The sequence below is a fragment of the Tenebrio molitor genome, chromosome 9 (assembly GCF_963966145.1).
Source record: "Tenebrio molitor chromosome 9, icTenMoli1.1, whole genome shotgun sequence".
Lineage (NCBI taxonomy): Eukaryota > Metazoa > Arthropoda > Insecta > Coleoptera > Tenebrionidae > Tenebrio > Tenebrio molitor.
The window spans coordinates 3209032-3227591 of record NC_091054.1 but is presented as its reverse complement, the minus strand read 5'-3'; the positions used below and the strand labels follow the sequence as shown (position 1 = coordinate 3227591).

At 38.2% G+C, this 18560-nt stretch overlaps 1 protein-coding gene across 1 annotated transcript in view; it reads right to left on the bottom strand.

The window, feature by feature from the left end:
* LOC138137971 (Ig-like and fibronectin type-III domain-containing protein 1) overlaps window positions 1–18560 on the bottom strand; it is a 95613-nt gene that overhangs the window by 50584 nt on the left and 26469 nt on the right. The window contains exon 3 of the mRNA XM_069057598.1: window positions 10630–10732. The gene's annotated coding sequence lies outside the window, so the exon portion shown is untranslated. The remainder of the gene's footprint in view (window positions 1–10629; window positions 10733–18560) is intronic.

Below are 18560 nucleotides of genomic sequence, written 5' to 3'. Positions count from 1 at the left end.
TTATTATGTAGATTTTCCATTAATTTTCAATGTGTATCAAATCTGGGAATTCAATAGGCCATTATAAAATTAAGACAGGATTGCGTGTGTAATTCCCCCAAGATGCTTTAAGTAATATTTCAAATACGCTACAAAGGTTAAGAAATAAAAAGAAAATGCAAAAAACAACCAACAGGACTAATAAAATAAAATAAAATCTATCTCAGTGTCTTATTGGTTTGAGCAGTGAAACAACAAGCAAATCACTTCGCGTTTGTGATTGGCAACAGGAGCTTAACGAAATAAACCAACGTACGAATTTATTAAATATAAAATGTTTACACAGTGGATGTAACAGAAATTTTAAAATAAAATGGATAAGAAGGAGATCATAAAAACAACAACACCCACGTTATTGGATTGGCACTTCCTAAAAAAATTTTAATAAAGATAATATCAAGACAATACAAATATCCTTGATCAAATCCGGTTCAAACATTATTATTAGTTCAAGTAAGATTTACTTCCATTAAATAATAATTTATAATTTAAAAAATTAACCAAAATTGGTACACATAATTGTATCGGGTGTTCATTTAAATTTCCCGTTAAAGTTGGCGTTGAAGAGGCGATTGTGAACGCACCACGGATCACGGATCAGCTCTTTAAATCTAACCTCACTTTTTGCCTTGTTTGTCTTTTTATTGTGCAATGGCGCGGTCACAATCGACTCTTTAAAGGTAATTTTGAGTAGAAATTTAAATGAACACCCGATAGTTAGATAAATCAGTTAAATCGTACAGCCCAGGTTGCTATTCCTCTTGAACACATTCTGACATTTAATAAATGACTGGCAATCAAATAAATGGATCTCATCTGTCAATCAGAGAATATCCGACTTAATAATATAATTTCGAAGATGAAGTTCATCTGGATTAGTCTTGTTGTAGAAATAGTTATTTACATTACAAATGCGGTAGGCTACATTTTACAGCGCGAGGTTTGGAGATTGAAACACGACCGCGAAGCGGGAGGGTTTTAACAAAAACCGAGCGGTGTAAAATGCCTACCGCATTTTAGTAATTTATTAATCTTTTTGGCCGACGATCCGTTACTCGTGTTCTCAAATTGTAAGCAATCATTTTGCAAAACCTGTCAAAGATCGACATTTGGACAAATGGACTTTATTTATGATCAGCTAACAGTTTTTTTCCCTGAAAGCTTAAAATTTTCGTGCTAGTTTACACACCCCGTGCGGTAAAATGACAGATATGTAGTTTGGTTAGTGTGTAAAAATCAAGATACCGTAGCTGTTCAAAATGTGTAAATTTACAGTAGAGGAGGCCAAAAAATAGTATTTTTTGTAACTAAAACGTGTCACAGTTGATACATTTTCAAGACTAATTGTATCATTCCAGGCAGTTAAAGGTTTACACATACATATCCCATAAATCGCCTGTTCGATCGTAACAGCAACGTAAAAACTTGATTGGAGTAGAATTTATTGGCCTGATCTGCACACATCACACATTTCTCCTAGTTTACAACGCTCGTAACAAACCGAGAAAGCACATTCCTACTTTCGCCTTTTGATACCACGCCGGGCTAAATAACGACAAATAACGGGAAGAAGAAGATAAGCGTTATGGAGGCGCCGCTGTTTAACAGATTTCTTGGGGGTCGGCGTCGATGGATTAGCCGGGACGCTGCGAGGCGCCGTAATCCGTCCAAAACGGGTCTTTATTCGATGATCAATGCCTTCCACCGAAGGGATACACGTCGTCTTTATACAGATTCAAGCGAGCAGTTATCGGATTAGGCGTTTCCCACGTCGGATTAGCCGAGTCTTCTGTATTAACAGCCCCCGACCTGTTGGTGGAGTCCGTCCCTGGAGCGTCGGACTCGATAAAACACTCGCACCCCCTTATACACACATGTTTTGGAAAAAAAGGGCGTCGAGACATCGCTCGGCTTTTCCATTACGCCAAACATAAATCGTGAGCTTGCATTTAAGCGATTCGAAGTCGTGCATATATTTCATCCGAATGCGGAGACAGACGTGGGGGATGATTTTTTTTTGTGAGGGAGGATTCACGCGGGGTGATGCGATATTCGCACGTGGGCAGGTGGATGCGGCGCGTGCAATATCAATGTCGCCAGTCAAGATGGATGACAAGTGTCACCGTTATGAGGGTAACAAACTTGTGTGACTTTGGGGTGAGTGGGAACAATTAGAAGACAAGATGATGAAGCTCTACGAGGACAATACCGAATTATCCCATCAACATCTTGTTTCGTTCATGATTTATAGAAGATTCGGGATGGGTACGGTGAGGATGGGTACTAGGATGTTGGTACTGACCCAGCATCGCCTTATCTGTGATATGAGACATACCACGATGTGATGGTGTGGGGAAATCTCTGAAAAAAAACCCACACCTGGTCAGGCTGCACCGGGGTTAGAACCCGGGACCTCCCGAATGTAAAGTGGCGCGCTAGGCGCTTGGCCACAATACTCGGTGCATGTAAAGCGTCTCAATAGAATTATCAAGCAATATGATTGGCCAATATTTAGTACCAACGCTGGGACCGCCCCTTGGGTCGACAGACCAATCGGCGCGCGAGACTCCCTCGTTGCCATTCAAATTTTACAAATTACATTCAATTTTACAACGGCCGACTTTTTTAACTTTGTCACTTAGGTCCACTTAGGCCTCTTCGTTGGTGGGGTGAAACCGGTCTGCGGCTTGTCTAGCTGTCAAAACTAATTCTGAAAGTCCAACCCTTTCGTAAAACATGACGCAGTAGGAAAAACCCCTCCGGCATCCCCACTCGCGATATTTTAATTAGACGTCTGCACGTCAAGGCGAGTTTAAAATTTGAAACTCCAGCGGAACACCGGTGGAAAATAGGAGGACCGTCAGGAGACCCGAGGGGTTGTAGGGGCGCAGCCATCATGTCTGCAATATCATCCGGTAAATTTCTACACCATTCTAGACGATAACTGCTTGTCTTATTCACCCCTTTCATCATGTTAAAACGTCTAACAAGAAAGATATCAAGATGATGGTGTACTTAACACCGCGACCCTGGTGGAACGTTGGCGCATTCATACCGAGCGAACTCATTATGCAAACGGGCGCCACCCCCACGAAACACAAGACGCGGAACAACAACAGACAAAAATATAACCTCCCCCGTCCAACACTTATCACGTCAATTGACTCGTTCAATTGGCACTTTTTCCCCGGCTGAATGGAACAAGTCATGTGGAGTTATTGTTTCGAAATGCGCTTCCGCTTATCAGGAGGACGCATGAGGGTTGGCGCGCCGGATGTTCCACTCAGATAAATCGTTCTGTTTAGGGACACCGACGACGGAAACTTAAGCTAAATGTTGCTTTTTTTGGTACGTGCATGTTTGATTTTTCAATTTGTCACATCCGCTAGCTGATGGCGGCCGGAAGTGGAGCATTTGCCATCAGGGAGGCTGGATAAGCGCCGGTGGCAACCCCCAAGCGGACACAAATTTTCAAAACGTTACACACCGAAAGAAAATAAGCAACAAAGATCAGGGGTAAAGGTTTTTTTTTCATTTGCCGTTGAAGAGTCGATCGTGAATGAACCACTCGTCAGGTTAGATTTAAACAGCTGATTCTCTCCAAAGTGGCTTTTCAGCCACGATGACGGGAAGATTCGGTATGGGTAAGGTGAGAATGGGTGCGCAATGGAGGTGGTAGGTACTGAATACTGACCCAGCATTCGCCTTATCTGTGATATGAGCCCTGTGGTCACATCAAGAGGTGATGGTGTGGGAAAACCCCTGAAAAAAACCTATCAAGGTTAGGCAGGCGGCCCCGGGATTTGAACCTGGCACCTCGCGAATGCAAACCGGCGCGCTAAGCGCTTGGCCACGACCCTCGGTACCTCGTACCGCGGTTTTGTCCGTAATACTCTGCCAGAGAGACTCCTTTTCCGTTTCATACTGTAGTTAAAAACTTCACGTCGCCAAATAATAACTCAAAAACAACCCACTTCAGCTCACCCTGTTATTTATAACGAGATTTTTATCGGCCTGCGCCAGCCCCACTTATTTTCTCGTCACCGAAATTGACACTTGACATCTAACCCAATTTTGGTCTGTTGTGAATTTATCACAAGTTGATGATATTTAAATTTTGAATTTGTCGCTACAAATTTATCACGTTGTCGCTGACAGCACCAGTAATGGATAGACGTCAGTTAATTCTGGGGGATTTTAATGTAATTCACCTGTCAGTTGTCAGAAGAGAGAAACTAGTGGTTCAGCTGGACTCAGAGGTGCAGGAGCACCAAAAAGGCTAAGAAAGGGCAAAGTGGGCGTGTTCGGGTTTAAAAATGCGCGTTAAGGGCGGCCGGAGAAGCAATCTGTGTCACTTATCTGGCGTCTCTGGCCGGTTTTAAGGGACAATAAGGGCCAACAATGCCCTCTCATGTTTTATTGTCTGCTTTATTGCCTTTTTCACACGGCCGCCTCCTGATGACTTTCATGAAAATTAATTTAGACTCTCCGGCCTGTTCGTGAGGCAAATTGTTGGAGAAGATTTATTTTTTATACCCGTGTAATTCCTGGCGGCGCCCTTAACACGGCACAGGCACGTCGTCATTATTTTTGCGTGGAGATGACGCCCCTGGAAATCCTCTTATACTTGACTCTATTAATTACAACGTAGCGAGAATTCCGTTTCACTTGATTCGTCCAATTATTGCTGTTGTGACAATAGGAAGGAGTTCTTTTTCCCTCGTCCGTCTGCTTTCGCTGTTCCGCCGTAATTTACTGCAGCGCACTTTTTAATGGAACAAAGCAATCTAAATTTAATATGATTTCAAAGTTTTGACAAATTACGTTCGAGCTATATAAAAATGAGCTCGGGATTTCACCGGCGCACGCTCATTTAACAAACACGGATCTTGACGAAGTTAGGGGTGGTAAGCTCGCGGTTTCAGCCTTCCATCAATTTTGATTAGCAACCATCGATTGGGATTATTTCTGGATGATGACCCACCTATCGTCACGTTTCGGGGCTTAACGAGATGGGACCACCAAAGTCACGGAATTAAAAGTGCTACACGAGTTTTCAAGCCAATTTACCTCAGACTAAACTATCCAGCTTCACTAGTTTAAAATTCTACCAACGGGGCAAAAAGAAAAACTGAAATCTTTGTTTGAAAACTCCTACATGTTTGTTCCGCCTCGGAAAAGAACTCGCTAAAACTAAAAAAAATATCTGGAATTCAGTGTCATCGAGGATTTATTTGTTGCATAAATTACTTCAATAAATTTTGTGTGTCAAGGCCGAAAAGAGTCCGAGTCTGAGTTTTCTGGCCGAGGCGCAGCCGAGGTTTGAAAACAGGCGAGGACAAAAAGGCACTTTTTGGCAGAGGTGCACAAGTAAAAACATCGTTAGAAAAATTACAAATTTATTTTGTATCTACCTTTTTCAAACAGATACATTTATTAATAGATACATATTAACAATTTTTTTATAGTATTTTTTATTAGCTTTCCAACAAAACGAGAAAAATGTACATATACATATTGTTAACTTGGTAAACGGACCAAGAGACGGCGCCACGGTCAGCGTCCGAAAACGAGCGTCCGTAAAAGAGTTACTTTTCGTCCGCTTGTGTCTCTCTCTGCATCTGAAATGCACAGCGTAAAATAAAATACTCTTCCTAGCCCTATTCATTACATACGCGCTATCTGGTTAGTAATGATATTAATTAGTCACGACCGTGAGTAATGATTTATTCTTCACGGATTGTGACCAATTACAAATTACATCACCTATTAAATCATTGCTTTATAATTTCGACGCTGCAAAAACGACAACAGTTGTTTGTCTGTAAAATGTTTAGATTGATCAGGATTGGCTGAGGGTTCAGCACGCCCCATAAATTTTCAATGAGATTCAAGTCTAGACTTCTAGCGGACAGGTCGATGGTTTGGATTTCAATCTTGTTAAAGCACTCAATTTTCGAAGACAACAGAATGAGATGGTCTTGTTTCTCTCGAATAATCTCAATAGTGAGTGCTTTTTCAATTTTTAATCGACTCTTTAGTAGATGTTCCGATTGATTTACCACATTCAGAAATAAACCATGCTAATGAAAATCAAATAAGTAAGGAAACAGTAGAAAAAACAAATCACGTTTTTCAATATCCTTCATTGGATTATTATCATACGAACATTTTTTTTTGTTGATCACATAGTAAATTATATATTGTGAATGTTGATTATCTCGCTCGGCTTCAATTCTATGGAAGTTTTTATTACAATTGTAAAGAATTCCTCTTTAAAAACAACACATTTGTGACGCAGTTGTTATTATTTCCTATTCAGTTAATTTCCAGCGCAGTAAATAGTGTTAAATGCAGTTGTTAAAAAAGTAATTAAAGGAAAACTCGCGTGTACAGAGTAGGCTGTGTTAATTAATTCCCAACAAGACATTCTTCCGAGGAAATTAATTTAAATATGATTAGAGGAAAATCTGTTTTTACACAGCACGAATGAAAATAACAACAAACATATTTCTAAAAATAAAACAAAAAACAGAATGTCCCGAGCGTTCAAAATATTTGTAATAAAGGGGTCTGCTGTTTGCTTTCATTTCTGCTTACGTCAGGCGTAGCGTCCCTCACCCACTGTCAAATTATAGATACGTCATTTGTTCAGCAAACAACTAGGAGTAATAGTGGGATTTATTTTTCTTAGAGAAAAAATTAAACGTTCACAAAAATTGTTACACCTGACAAATGTAAATATGGTAGAGTATGATTCAATTGAGATGGCCCTGTGGGCGTGGCCATTCCGATCGTCACTGGCGTACGCAATCCGCACGCCACTGCTACAGTGTGTACCAACTTCCCTTCTTCTACTTCTGAAGAGAATCTAGCAGCTACACATTTTTAAAAATAATTTTAGTTGTCGCTTCCTTCCCTCTAGTATTACGTATTAAGAAAAAGTTTGTACGTAGTTGGTGAAACTTGAACAAGTGATACATGTTTTATAATTTAATTTTGGTTTTCTAATTTCCTCTAAATTTTTACTAACCCCCACTAACTATAATTAAAGACTTTTACTACAGTTTGTATAACACGTGAATAATTTAGCAGTGGACAGGTTTATAAGAGTAAGTGTTGCGACATACAGGCCTTAGTAAAGTGCTCAGTCCGTTACGATAATTTGCATTACGGATGTATTGCTCGTGATGAGATGATTATCATATAACAAACCAGTTTCGTTGATCGAAAGAGGCAATTTTAATGTGGCACGTCTTGCCAAAAGCGTCAGTGAATGTACAACCAAAACAGAAACAAGCTTGACATTGATTATTTGTTTCGTATTTATGTAATTTCCTTTTGGTTAGTTATGCCTTCTACAAATATTTTTTAATATAATTCATAGACAGTCGAGAATTACAACCAATTATGATTGTATTTCTGTCAAATGGTTCCGCCGAGAGATCTATTTTAAGATCGTGATTTCTATTAAAACAGAGATGAATAATGATCGTGTTTCTGTAATTAATTTGGAATTCGTTAATTTCTTTGCAGACTATGTATTAAATGGAACGCTCTATCTCTGGCATGAGAGAATGTAGGAAATTTATTTCCACCACGTGAAATGTGTTACGATAAGGTTGGTTTACCATGCACCAGACGGCGTAAAGGCAAAAGTCTACAAAGAAATTCAAAGAAGTTCTAACAGGGAGTGATAAAATCAACAATGATTTCGTTAATCTGTTGAACCTTTTGTGGAGAAGACGCGTCACGTTCAGTAAATGTCAGAGCAGGGTCGGGACCCCAAGTATAAAAAAATAAATTAAAAAAGGATTTATCTCCGGATAATACAATTTTTCGTTTTTGTGGGAATCGTTCCAAGCTGTTATTTTGCTTTGTTTCATTAATCACAACGTGAAGTGAAGAATAGAAAAAGAAAAGAGTGTGCTTAAGACCGCACAACAGAAATGAAAACTTCTATGACGATTTGAGCGTGACGATTTTACCGTGTCGCGTGACGATTTTAGCGTGTCGCATGAAACTAATTCAGTGTTCGTGTAGTGCGCCTAGAGAAGTTTTCACTCCAACAATTCTATTTTACAAACTATAAAGTTAAACACAGATGTCACTTCTCCAAATAAAAATGTACATATATAGGGTGTCGCAAAATTAACGTATTACAAGTCGGGGGTCTTGTAGGGAAAAATCTCAGAAATCTCGAAAAAATAAAATAAAAAATATAGGGGGGGTCTTTACAAAGATATATGGGTCTGAAGGTTCAAACTTTTCATCATGTTTTCTTCAAATAAAAAATATAAATGGTTGACATTCATTTTGAAATATGGTGAGGATGATTATGTAAAATATTAAAATATAAATGAAAAAACAGCTTTATCTCGAAAAAATAAAAGTTTCATTTTTCCAATTTTTATTCAAAAGGGAAGTACAATATAGCTAGAATATTAATCAGGTACTTTTGAACAAATATTGGCAACTTGGATATTTTTTTCAGTGACAGTAATTTTTTTTAAAACATTTTTACTTGGTCAACAGGATGTCCCCTACTAAGCCCCGAACTCGGAATACGATAATTTTAAGACACCCTGTATAATTTTTGAAAAAATTTACAAACGATAAAATTGAAGCTTTGGAACAAGGAATTTGTAAATTTGTATTTTATCACTATTTTGAGATTTAAATTAAGAAAAAAATATTCTCATGACTAAAAGACTAAAAAAATGTAAAATACAATTGAGGAAAATCTAATACATATTATTATTTCAGTCAGTTATTTATACCAACCGTAATCATACACATCACTAATTATAACCAGTTATTAGCGATGTGAGTAATTATGGAAAGAACTTGATCGCTATGGCTTTTGACGCATTTATATTTTAATGACCAGTCAGAATTAAATTTAAAATAATGCGTTTACAGTAGCAACATGATCACCCAGTAATCGCAGCTAAAGCCCATTCGGTGTAAATCATAAGATAAATGGTTCGATGTAAATTACAATTCGAGGACGCAGCTGTCAAACAGAGCTGCAAGTCATTATTTCTTCGTTTCTCAAAAAGGAACATCAAATTAAAATTTCAGTTATTTAACTGACAAAAAATTACTTGAAATCTTTTTGAAATTGAGTAATTCACAGACATGTCAAAGTTGGCCAAAAAAATCTTGGCTAAAATATTCCAAAAAGTTATTAAAATTAAGAGCAATTAGGAAAATTTTGCGTTTATTGTGTGATAACAAAAAACTCGAATAAGCCTTTCACCTCGGAGCGTGAGACGTGACGCGTGACGGCGTGACGTTTTCACTTCAAAAATTGTACCAAATTTCCCAAATGGGCAATTTATGTTACTAATATCTAATTGTGATAATAATTTCCAACCAACAACAATGATTAGCGATAGCCATCATGTGTGCTGTCTGTAAACTTGTGACCGTTAATATTAGTGGAATTTATTTCCAGTACGTGCCTGGATTCAGGTAGCCACAAAGCCGAACCGGGATTCTTGTCTGCGATTAATTTTAATTTTTTCCCCGAAATAAATGCAGCCGAACGGCCATAAAAACAGGTCTGCAAATCCAAAACTCTCCATCTCTTTGCTTGGAAACAATCACCGCGCGCCCCAAATTCCAAATCCGCTACTCCCGGACAATCGGTCGCATTGTCGTCACGTTCCGGGCCCGGAGAGGCCGGCGCTACTCCATTACACCAAATAAGCTCCGTTTCCGGCGGTTCTCCGGAAAAAGCTGCACATTCCTCATAAGGTTCCCAAAGCTTGGACCTTCGACTCCTCCTTAACTCGTTATGAAAAATCGAAGCGTCCCGTTAGCTATTCCCGGAATTCCGGTCATAAACAATTCCGGTCGGCATTACTCCGGTCTTGACGTTGCGGTGACTTGTAATTAAGTCGCTCGGTTAATGCCGCCCCCCCTGCCGGCATATTTCACCCCCGCCGACGACGCGTGTCGTATGTAAGACTTCCTCGTTATCGAAGGCAATATTTCACGACCGACTGGAGAGCCATTCGGTGGCCGATCCTTAAAGTAATTCAGTCTCTCGGCTCCAGTTCCGCGACCTGATATGTTCACATAAATCAGGACGACTTCGACACGCAACACGCGGCCAACCAATCGCATTATCGTTACTTTTGATTATGATCCGGGATTTTCCCGGACGAAAGGGACGATTTTTCCGGGACGGTCGATACGACGGGACCCACAACAATCTCCGAAAGGAACCTATTTTCTCACTTTTACATTCCGGATTCAGGGGTGCGAATGCGCTGCGGTTCAGGTAAGCAAACTGTCACTGATGATGTGTACACATACGCCAGGATCCTTGCAAAATCCTGGTCCTGTTGGGAATCTTTTATGTTCTAACTGGAGTACAAGTGAAAAAGAGGAAGGAAAGGGAAGGGTCACACCAGGAGCAGCAAGTGAGGGAATTAAAAATGCAACCCACAATACATTTGCAAAGTTTTTCTGAACAAGATAAGGAAAATTCTGACTTTCAATTAAATAGAGAGGTAACATCGTAGATCCACCTTTGTACCAGTGCTTATCTGATTTATTACAATTTCAATACAAACTTACAGTTTCCTCGGTCCACTAAGGTTATCCTGTTCTGCTCTATCTATCCTATTCCGTGGACCACGTTGGAGCTTCTTCCTCTCCAACGAGTTGCAGTTTAGAGAACCTTGAACAAGGAACAAAATTATACCGGGTGTCACAGTTAAAATTGATACACACAGTATAAACTTCCATCTCAAACAGGAGTAAACAACTAGAGTGGAAATTTAGCAAAATCGTCGTGACGTTAATAATTTTGTAGATATACAGGGTGTCCCAAAAATGGCCTACTAACGGCGCACTACGGTGTAGAAGAGATTACCGTAAACGTCAGAAAAATATTTTTTTTGTTTGAAAAATTTTTCCATATTTTTTTCATGTACATTTAAACATCCTCGATATAAGATACTCGTAGTAAGTAGTTAGTACGCGAGTTTTGGGACACGCTGTAATTAATGCCACGAGAGTTTTTATGAATTTTTAAAATTTTTACAAAGTAATTTTCAGTTTTTTTATTCAAAATTTATATACAGGGTGTGTCAGAATTCCAAAAACAAACTTCCAGGGCGGATTCTATGATCAAAAATAAGCATAAAACTCTTAATACATATGGGGTTAAAAATGATTAGTTTGCGAGATAATCGAAGGTAAAATAAAAAAACCTAATTTTTTTTCGGATAAATTTTTCAATTTTACAAAAACTTTTTGCTTCGACAATTTTACGAGTTGAATTTGGGCATTTTTATTCTGGTTAGGCCCGAGAGCTTTAGCTCGAGGGTTTAGAAATATAAAGGTTATTTTTTGGAATTGTTAGATGAGCAGAAGGAAAAAAGGAGCCATTCTGAATAGCTTATATCTTGACGTTTATTGCTCACTGCAATGGAATTGATCTAAGTCGTTATGTTGTCAAAAATTATTTAAATTAACTGTCAAAAAAATCTTGTGGAAACTCTTAAAAAGATTTAATCGAGAAATTGTGAATTGGATCGTAAGATTTGCATTAATTTGAAAAAGCTGTGTACTTAGCTGCTGAATAAAAGATGCTTTATTAACATAATACAAAAAACACAAGGACTTCAGTTGATCCAGGATATTCTTGATTTGTTGAAACTGCTGATTAAAGTGAATCCTTATTTATATTTAATCTGTTTTGTTCGGAAATCCGAGACAAATTCGCCAAGGCGAGAGTAGTGACCGGATTATTGATCAATAATGTGCGGCCAAAGCTTCAAATTTAATTGATCCCAGTGTATAATTAATACATTAATTTAGTTTGCCGTTAGGTCTTACGGGAATTAGCGAAAACGTGTCTGTGGACCATTTAGAAAATAGTCCGAAGCGCGCTCCAGAGAAGTCAGTTAAGGTCATCGCCACATAAAAATATTGGCAACATAACAGGGTAAGACATTGCCGAGGCAACGACCTAAGGAATGTCGTTCAGTAAAAAAAAAATAAACTGTGAAAAAAATATGCAAATCGGAAAACGGGTCGTCCGCTACCGTTAAACATAATCGTGTCATGATCGTCCTGTCATTAAAGATAATTAAAAAACGTAACGAAAGCCGCCCCTTAATTAACCGTTGTCGGAGCAGAATGTCTCCGTACCTAATTAGGGGTAGTTTGTAAAAGGGATGAAAAAGCTCCGAACTCTCGTTCACCTAAGTAACACGATAGTCCGTAAATTCAACCCTACTCCCTCATTATCTCCCTTACAACATCGGCCATAACTTTAAAGTTATCGGGGGCGGGGGCGTAAATCCTGCGAGTCCGACCACGGCGGGAATTCTTCCGGATTTTATTATTAAAATCCGGTTTGTGTCTTGGAGGAATTAGCTGCGGCGGGTGTTGTACAACGAGAAAAACCTATAAACATGTCATAAAAGGGGGATGAAACAAACATTGTGTGTGCGGTGGGAGCGAGTGTTCTTGTTGCAGGTATAATAATTTATGGCTGTGCTTTAAAAGGAGAGCTTTTAACCGCACTGGAGAGGCCGCACACAATGGAACTCGGCACGAGAGTGGAACTTGAAAAATTTAAGAACTGAAACTGAAATTAGACGTTTGAAATTTTCAAGAAGCTTTTTAAATGTCGAACCCAACAATCAACAAGCCCCACGTTCTCTGCTTTCTCAGTTAACATTGCCAATGCCACAAAATGCCGATGTCTGATTTGAAAGCTCTGTCAAAAACTAAAAAAACCTCGAAGTGTTTTTTGTTTTAATATTCTCTACTTGCAAAGCCAGTTCAGGACATTTATTTTTTGCTCTACTTTTCATGTATTTCATTTTATGAATGACGCGCCTCAACATTTGTCCAAGCTTTCCTGTGTGCAAAAGTCAGCCAGCAAAGTAGAGCTTCCGGCTGTTCTTTTTCAGATTTACTTTATTAACTCAAACATGTAGACAAGGCATATATTGTGTTTTATAACAGATGCATCAGTTTTCATATCCTTTCTTGAGGCAGTTTTATGTTTTTTTTTAATAATTAAAACACTGTTTTACTACCACAGAATATCGAGAGCTGTCTATTTTCTAGTTATGTGACCAATGACAGTGACCGTGAAATAATAGATAGTGAATACATATATGTTATGTTGTCGGATGGTGAAGCGTGCGGGAGTACTCCTCGAGCCCAGAAAATGTCCGTGCGACTTCTTCTTGTGGGGGTACAAGAAGCAAATGTAAGTTTTAAGAGAACGGGTGGAAAATGCTGTCACAACAATTCGCAATACCAGAGGTATGCTGGAAAAAATGGAAGAATCATTTCCTCGGCGCCTTCATTATTGTATAGACAATAACGGCGATTATTTTGAACACGTTTTATAATATGACACTATTGACAGTTCACTTGAAAAATGTCGCCATACTACAATTATGTTTGTATGAAGCGGCAAAATGTCATAATATGGGCCATGATTTGCTTCCATTACCATCACTTATAATTTAATTACTTAAAAAAATATATTGGATTTAGTCAAAGCAAAAAATCTTATTTGATCTGGCGAATGAGTTTGAAGTAATGAAATTTTATAATTTAATAAGAAATAAATGAAACAAAAAGTACAAGATCTATTCGCAAGAAGCGAGACTTAAGGGACATATAAAAATCTTTAATTCATATCGAAACTGCAATAGCTCCTCCTGTAATTTCTGTAGTCTTTTCTGAACCCTCTTCATCTTGCACAAAATGAAAGTCAACCTTTTTCAATCTGATTTTATTCAATTATTCAGCTTTTTTGTGTAGTGCCTCGCTCATCGTCGTATATTGACTAAATTTACAAAAAGTTGTTCTATTTTTATCTTATTAGTTAGTTAGTTTTTAGTTTATGACCGATTTGTCATTTTATCGATCGTGTATCTGTTTGGACAATAATAGTATATTATGCAACGAACATTTAATAATGGCTATTAAGACACGAGTCGCCTCCGGCTCGTGCCGTAATGAATACGAGTGTCTTAATAACCATTAAATGTACTATTTTTTCTACGACCGGGTAACTATGAACTGTCAAAATTGATACATTTTAGATCTGTCAGATGCTCATGGCAATATTTGATATTGCCTGTTTCTACTTTTTATTTGTTAGACCAAAAACAGGTTCTCTTGCGTTTATCTTGATACTTATTTATTTTTCATAAAAAACCAGTTAAGTACTAGAAATTATTAATAAACTCCAAGATATTTATAGCAGTCGTCTCTTCAAGGATTTTATTTTTATGAAAATATCAAAGACGTCATGGGTGAAAAAGTAAATTTCAACTGCCCTCACAAGTTTTAATAAAATATGAACACCTAAAATTTGTTAAATACGGTCCTGCTTGTTTGTCGGCCAGTTCAAGGCAATTAAGTTTACAGCATCCCTATTAGCACCCCGCAAAGACATTACACTGCTATATTAAACAAAATATGACCAAATTTTAGCGTCACACATATCTTCCTCCACCTCATAAAACCATAGTCCCACAATCAACCATTACTTTACTTGTTTCTATGTTAATTTGTCATTTCTCAACACTATTATTATAACTCTAAATTAATAATCTGCTACTTACAATTTTTCCTCTAATTTTTTTCTTTTTCTTCTCTTTGCTCTGTAATTATCATTCGACTTCGACTTTATAAAGAAGTCGCCAACACTGAACACACTTTAAAAACAAATTAAAAATGGCAAGAGCAACATTAACAAAAGATATTCTTAAATAATAATCCCATCGAGTGTGAAGTGTCACATTACCACACTAGTGGTGTAAAGTTTAACATTATACAGCCTGTCCCAGAACAGCCTCCCTATATAAAACAGGCATGTGCCGACAGCAAAAGAGACTCCAAGATTACCAAAATAAATGTTCCTGTAGCTCACATAACCTAGTTATGAAGTTTTCAATTTCACCAATCCCAGTAGCTCGTCGTAAAAAATCGGACAGGTTGTTAGACAGCAAAAATAATTAAACCCTGGCAACGCAAAATTGCAGTCATCCTACCTTGATGGGGCTCAACTCTGATTGGCCAAATTTAGGATGTTTTTTCTCGATTATCGCTTGAGATAGGCCTTTTTTTCTTTAAAATTCAGATTATCACGTTTATCCAAATACTCCCTTTGTTTTCTGGGGAGGTCGTTCTGTGACACCCTGTATATTCATAAATAGTGGATAAATATCATTAAACCACTTTCTTTCAATTTTTTTATTCCAAAGTAGAGCTTTCACAAAAATAAATATATTTTCAGGTGCCACAATACAATAATTTCTTGCTTTTCATAAAACATTTATTCAGAATTAAGTTGGAGATTTATCCAGAATTAAGTTGAAGTAGTAATAATTGTTTCGCAGTGTCTAGACTCGAGAGCTTTTCACTCGACACTCTTCAGTTCACTGTTTTGAAAGGAAACCATGTTCTTCATTAAAAAATGTTGAGACTTTCTGCGTCTATGAAAACTAAAAGTCGATGTAATTTGCTTGTGAAAAAAACGCAGCTTCAACTAACTAAGTTTTAGAAAATTTCTGGTCCAGAGTGACGGTAAAAAACATTTGAAAACTTAGTTTAAATTGAAGTTCCCATATGAATGAGATTAATGAGAAACTATTACAAACATTTGACCGTGTCGATAAATAGGTGATGCGGGGCGAATTTCGTTCACTTTCGTTCACGCTCTAAAACAACGTAATTCGCAAAACAAAAGTTAAGTTGTGTGAGTCTTAATCTGTGGCTCTAGATAATACTATAGAGCTGCGCCATTCGCTCTCGATATTTTATTTTTCGCAGCCCCTCTTGACCAGAAATCTACGATATAATCATCAACCCCTTGACACATCCGATTATTCCGTCCGTTTTAGTTACGCTAACGAGTAAAAAACGTGCTCGTCCATGAAATTTCAGCCATTATCTACATCGGACCACCTGAAACCCGAATTAATTAACAGTTAGCGTTCCTTCTTTGGGCACGCTCCCTCCGCCGATTTCCATCAAACTATCGATTAAGAGGAAACAATTCGATTGTTGGATTTTAATCCGACACGTTCTGGATTCTTGAAACGGGCCAAGCAGCGCGATTTTTTTTCAATTAAACCACCGCAAAGCCCGTCTTGCACCACAGAATTATTCATTACACGAAACACGGTCTATTGCCACGTGCTCCGACTACATTTGCATCGCTAATGGCGATCCGACGCCATATTGCCATCGATGTAAGAAAAATGGCCGAATGGCGGCAACACTGTTAATTTATATGCGCCTGTTGAGATTTCGTATTATTTGGAAATTTCGATCACGGGAGAGAATTCTTTCTGGATTTCATGAGACATTTAACTTCCACATGTGGAGCTCTTGCCGTCTTTCATCTTGCGCAATGTCATTTCCCCAGACGTATTTTAATTTTGCCGCTCTGTTTCGCTGATGTTCTTTGATTTGGTATTTTTAAAAAGCGTTCAGGGGCTTCAAATCTCCCAAAGCGCAGAGAACATCAGAACAGACCCGACAATCCGAAAATAATCAACACTGCCATTGTTGCTGCACTGTATCCATTGTTTTTCCGCAGGACAGGGGTTGTATTCCCGGAGGGTGTCTTACCCGAAGTCATCTCTGTAAACACCGTGGGCTTTTCAAGCGGCCACGCTCTCCAATCGATTCATATCTTTCGTGTTTAGGACGCTTTGTGTTCCACTCTTTTCTATTCAAAATTTCTACGTGAAATCATTTCATACGACTGCGGATTAATTTTGTAGAGACCGAAGGGGCTCGTTCTGATTCGTTTAACTAATGGACGCCTTCTCCCTGGCCCAATCAGAAGGAGCTCTTGCGAAAATTAATAATTAAAAGCCTTCAAAGCTCAAAATGGACAGGTTGTTCCGCTGATCAATAAATATTGTATTAATTATTTACTGATTGCTGGACTATGCAATAATAATGAGATTTCAGTCTATCTTAAATATGGACAACGAAGCAACGAAAAGTTACAAAGAGAAAAGGAAAATTAAAATTAATACTTATTTACCGTACGAGAGAGGAAGGCAAAGCTTTCGTTCACGCGAATTGCTGGTTCGTCCACGACGCGCAGCTTGCGTGAGCGAAAGACAGTGAGCGAAAGACTACAGTTTCTTCTTTCGTATTATTGGATTGACTTTGACGACATGAAACCTCTTCATTTAAAATCATAATTTCAAAATGGAACGAAATGAAGAGCCGTTGCTAGCGATAGCGGGATATTGAGCCCCTTCCCAATCCCATTCGTGCAAGTTTATGTGTTTCCCCATTAGTCATAGAATCCAGCTCGAAGATATAGAGCTAATAGTGTGTGTAAATCTCCCTAGCGAGTCGATTTAAGAGATTTAGATTTGATGGATCGCGGTCCGGGCGTTTTGCACCGCAAGAGGGGCCATCTCCCTAATGGGAATTGATTGGAAACACTTTAATACGGCCCTGTGTCGCGGTTTGCCTTTTTTCCACTCTATCGATTCCGCATCTAGCAATTTTGCAGGTGAAATTGGTAAGAAAGCCGTGAAATTGAAAACATCAAAAGTGAATTTACTAGTATTCCCGCCCCCTGTCTTTTACAACCCCTCGCGATCTTTAACTGTAAGACGGCGGCGGTTCAGCCGCCAGGAGGTCATCAATAATTTTTAATCTGGGAACACCTTAACGATAAGTCTCCGAGGATTAGACGTCCGGGGATATAATTCACATCGAATGCTAGGAAACGTAATAAAACGCAAGCAGAATTAAGGGTGGGCTCGGCTTTTGTTGTCGTAATTAATCTGTTTTGTTGCTGTAACACGGCGCAATTTTTGTCCGAAGATAAAGGCGAAAGTTGGAGCTTTCTTTCGGTCTTCTATTGTTTTCCCGACGACGAGACGACACGATTATTGAAGGCTCGCAGAGTGACCGCGAAAATTATCCCATCATCATTTTTTTTTCTTAAGTGAACAAGCAACGTCGTTTCTTTATTGAGCTCAACAACGCTTCGGTGACAACAATTACGCAGTTCTTTTAATACTGACTAATTTTGTAAAGAGATTTACAATTACTTCGTTACTGAATTAATAGTTATTTACGGTAGAGGACGGTAGGTGTATTTTACAGCGCGACAACTAGGTTTCAGGCACGAGGCAAGGCCGAGTGCCTGATTAATCGGAGCGCTGTAAAATACCTACAGTACACTTTTGCAGATTTTTATGAAATAACAAATGTCAAAATTTTGACATATATTTGAGATACTTTACAGAATTGATATACAATTTAGGACAATATTAAATCATTTATTAGTTTTCTTATTTCAAGTTAAACAATAACAATTTTTTCTTAACTTAAATTATATTTAAATATATTACATCTACATAAATTATATCTACGAAATTTTTCCGAAAGAATGACTAAAATGCTGTTTTTATTTTTAATAAAACTTGTTTGAAATATTAGAAGACGTCAGGTAAGATTACATAATAAACTAAAAACAGGTATAA